Source organism: Psammomys obesus, unplaced genomic scaffold (genome assembly GCF_907164565.1).
Source record: "Psammomys obesus unplaced genomic scaffold, mPsaObe1.curated_primary_1811, whole genome shotgun sequence".
Taxonomy (NCBI): domain Eukaryota; kingdom Metazoa; phylum Chordata; class Mammalia; order Rodentia; family Muridae; genus Psammomys; species Psammomys obesus.
The window spans coordinates 9,932,365-9,937,203 of NW_026591598.1; positions in this window are offsets into that span (position 1 = coordinate 9,932,365).

Below are 4,839 nucleotides of genomic sequence, written 5' to 3' on the forward strand. Positions count from 1 at the left end.
AAGAAGAAGAAGAAGAAGAAGAAGAAGAAGAAGAAGAAGAAGAAGAAGAAGAAGAAGAGAGTTCCCAGAGGTAGGACTTTGATGATTACAGTCCAGCTTAATCTATAGCCACTCCCTGCTTTCCATCCCACTCGGATGTGCCGAGCACCCAGGACAAGCTCCCTACTGACATGCTCCCCAATGCCAACCAGCACTTGCTGAGTCCTGCAGGGAGCGTCAGCGATGAGCCTTTCCACGCTGGGTGCATTTTGAGTGTTGAAACTGCCTCTGAGTCAGCAACATCCCTGCTCACCAGTGCTCTATAAATCAACCCAGAACCTCAGTGGTGCTCCAGGTTGGATTGTGATGCAATCCTATTTTGGCCTGTCACTGGTGTGCCCTATCTGAAGGAAGCAGATGTCTGATTGCAATCTCCCCAGGAAAAGTTCACACAGCACAGCTGGGCAGGGAGTTCTCAAAAGAGAAACACAAATGGCCAGCAAATATGCTCAAAGTTGTTATATATCAAGAGCATTCAAATGAAAACTGCACTGAGCTCCTACCTCACCCCTGTCAGAACAGCTATCAGGAAAATGAAAGCTAGAAAAGGCTGTGGCCAGAGAGCAACGCATGAGGCTGAAGAGATAGTTCAGAGGGTCGAGTGCTTGCTACACAAGCAGAAGGACCTGAATTTGGCTCCCCAGCACCTACATGAAAACCGGGCACAGCAGGGATGGAGAGAGAGAGAGCTCCGAGAGTGCTGTTCTTAGAGAGACACTAGGTCTGGTTCCAGCACCCAACATAGGTGGCTCAAAACTACATGTAACTCTAGTTCCAGGGGGATCCGATGCCCTCTTCTGGTTTCCACAGGTACCTACATATATATGGTGCGCTTACATGCATGTAGATCCGCACATGTGCGCATAACATAACAACATAACTTTAAAGAAAAAAAAAAAAAAAAACAGGTACAGCAGCATCTGCTTGTAACCCCAGAGCTGGGGATGGGAAGTAGATACCGAAGGTGTGGGCTTCAGGTTCAGCAAGGGAGGAGGAGGAAGAGAAGGAGGAGGAAGAGGAGAAAGAGAAAACCCTGAGGGTAGAGAGGGATATCCTCCACACACATAAGCACATGTGTGCACCCACACACGTGTCCACATACATACGTGCATACATACTCATATGCAACACAGACATACACACAGAGGAGTGCTTTTTCACCATTGGTGGACGCGTAAACCAGGGCAGGCATGGAAACAACTATAGACGTCTCTCAGGAAGCTAAAAGTAAAACTACCGTACGACCCACTTCTGGGCATGTTCCCAAAGTACACCATAGCCTGCTGCAGAGACGCTTGCTCATTTGTGTTTACGGCTGCTCGAGTCACGGCAGCAAATGCACGGATGCAGCCTAGAGGTCTATCACCAGGCAAACGGGCAGCGAAGATGGGGCGCGCGCACACAGAGGCGTGTTGTTCTTCCGTAAGGAAAACCGAAATTTTCAGGAAGGTGACAGAAACGGAAACCTCGTGTGAAGTGAGGTATTCCAGACTCAGAAAGACAAACTCGGCGTGTTTTTCTCTCACACGCGGATCTTTGATTCTACTTTCTACACACACAGTTCTTTATGGGCGTGAGGAGTCCAGGTGCCAGGAAACTAGAAAGTAGGGGAGGGAAAATGAGACTTTAAGAACGTCAGGGAGGACAACAGAAACCTAAAATGTGATTTTGAGAGAGGCAATGTCGTGGAAGGCTTAGGTGGGGGTAGGAGGTGAAAAAGATGAGGCACCAGAGGATGGGAGGTCAAGAAGCTATGAAAACGCCATAAGGAGACCCGGTGCATTAACTGCTGGAGGTTCATCGAGGGGGGAGAAGGATGAGCTGGCGGGTGGTAGCCGGGGCAGGTTAGGAAGTGAGGTACCCGGGGCTGCTCCACTGAGCGCTGCCCAGGGAGGAGTGAGCTGGCCCTCCTGCACGGTCGACCTAAGAAAGTCACACCGGGAACTGTGGTCACACATGCCTTACCGGGTGTTCAAGCAGCAACAGGAGCCCCTTCCTCGTGGCTCTGGGGTCGGGCCGCATGGGTGTCTGGAGGGGTACATTCTCAAGGGGCAGAAGGGGACACAGGCCCCTGCCCCTGCAGGCTACCTGTCAGCATGAGTGGGGTGCACACACTGAGATGACACTGGCGTTCAGCAGCCAGAGCGTGAGAAGCGGGGCTCATTCCCATCTTTCAGGGGCCTGCGAGCTGGTAACCAGGGTAGCTCAGACTTGGTCAAGCCCCAAAGTTAAGCCAAACAGCAATGAGCCAGATGACAGGGGACGTGGGTGGATGGGATGTAGCGGCAGAGGGAGTGTTACTGTCCTGTGAAAGGGTGAGATCAAGAAAGATCACGGTCTCTAGCTCACAGATTAGGAAACTGAGGCCCCCAGAGATTACATAGGGATAAGCTTTGCACCCCTGCTCTAACCACTGGACCACAGAGCCTTAGCCCACAGACTGAGGTCGGAGGGGCAACAGCGCTCTGAGTCCCGGGGCAGGCTGGTGTTCCGACAAAGACCTAGCTGCGTGAGCATGTTCAGGGTGTGTAGGCTGAATCGGGGCCCCATCTGGAAGCTTCCAATCCACACAACCAAAGCCAGTGCCAGTAAATTACTCTAGATAATGAGTGTGTTTGCTCAGGAAATCGAGGAGGCAGAGACAGTTGCCAGAGTCATTAAACACGAGGGTGGACGTGCCAGGCCTTGCAATGCCGCCAAGCTGCTCATGCTCATCAGTGGAGCCCCTCCCCTAGGCTGTATCTGCAGAGCTACGCAACTGGGTGACAGAAAATCAAAGAAACACCAGAGAGGAACAGGGCCTGGGAAACCACCTGATAGTCCTGTTCTTTTATGGATAAGAAGATCAAGGCTCGGAGAAGCTGACAGACCAGCCCAAAAACACACAGCAAGAAAGAGACCAAGCTAGGTCAGGATATTCTCAACTCATCTCAATACAGTCTGAGATATCGACAGCGTGGGAGGAAGGCAGGTCTGTCAGGTGAGGAGGAGCACCCTGAGGCTCGGAAAGAGTAGGTAACTTTCAGAAGGACTCCCAGCAAAGTTAGCCATGAAAATGGCATCGAGCCCCGGGGCCTTTCATGCGTTCTCCTTCCTCAGCTTCTGGATCAAACATGAGAGATGCAGGGGTAAGGAGAGGAGGTGCCCAGGAGAAAGGGAGGCATTCCTGGTAGGGAAAGGGATGAGCGGGCCAGAGAGCGAGCCCCTGCCTCAGGCCTACCAGCCAATCCTGCAAGTGACAAGTGACAAAGTCTCCTCTCGCAGCTCCCATTCCAGGGGAGACACCTACTGCTGCAGATGAATAGTGGGAGGTGAGACTGGCCCTGGGCAATTCATTCAACTCTGAGCCCACCCCACCCCACCCCACAGACGGATTTCACCAGCACCTCCTCCGACTCAAACCTGGGAAGCACCAAAGAGTCTCTGGAGGGAGAGAGAAATGAGGCCAGTTTGGCCAAGGTATTGGCTGCCTCTTTCCCAGTGGGGTCAGCAGGAATTGCTCATGGCTCTACGGGAAGGCCCACCCTTCACGTACCTCTCTCTGCACAGGAAGGCTGCACATTTGCATCTTCAGGTTCTGTCAACTCCGCCTCACCCTCTCCAGCCCATCAGAAATAAGCTGCCCTGGAACACCTCTCCCACAATAACCTCCCGAGGGGCCACTCCTTTTATCTTACTCGCCGTCTTAAAAGTACCTTAAAGAGGTCACTTACGGGGACAACTTAAATCCATGACAAAAGCAACTTAAGGAAGAACGGCTTTATTGTGGCCCACAGTTCAAGGTCGCAGTTTGGAGGTCACGATCCATCGTGGAAGGGAAGTCACGGAGGCGGCTGAGAACATTACAGGCACAGTCAGGAAGCAGAGTGGGGAATGCTGGGGCTCAGCTCGCTTTCTCCATTTTACATAGTTTAGGGCCCAGCCAAGGGAATGGTGCCACCCAGCACAGGCAGGTCCACACACCTCAGTTAATCTAAGGATAATCCCCCACGGGCAGCACCTTCCACACCCGCCTCTCTGCGGCACTCTCCTCACACCTCCAATGTCCCGTGTTGCCCAAGTTCCACTTAAACACGTTTCAGAGCCCGTCTGGAGGCTGGAGCAGAAGAGCACATTCCTGAACGTAGAGCCCCCGGGGACATATCAAGCTGGCTCAAGGACATGCCTGACCCAACAGGTCATATTCCAGGGGTCACACCACTCAGGCCATAGGAATGCACAGTTCCCCGGCCCAGAGCACACGGCTGACAATGGGGGAAAAGAAAGGTATAGGGAGGCTAGAGGTCTGGAAGAAATGACACGGAAGTCAGGGAGCTGTGTGGTAGTGGTGCCAGGAGGCACCAACAGGGCTGGGCCTGGGCAGGCTGGGCACTGAGAAGGGCTTGGCAGTCAAGTGTACACACCACCTCTCAGCAACTAGAGGCCAACTTGAAGAATTCAAACTGGCCCCACATGGTTCAGGCCCTGCCTTAGGCCTGCCCAGTCCCCGTTGCTGTGTAAACAGCAGCTGCAAGAAGGCACGGAGCCACAGTCCAGCAGACACCCACACCACAGGCCCAGCCAACCAAAGAGACGGGGCCACTGATGGAATGAAAATGAGACACAGATGGTCCCGAGGCAGAGAATGAATCGCTGAAGAGGAAAGGCCAGTGGTTGTGTAGCACAGAGGAGAGGCTTGGACCCAGGTCCTAATCCGGACTGCACCATGCTCATGGTATGCAGCCCCAGGCAAATCCCTGGTCTCTTTGAGCCTGAAGTTCCTCATTTGTGCAAAGGGACTTGACAAGGTAAATGCCACGA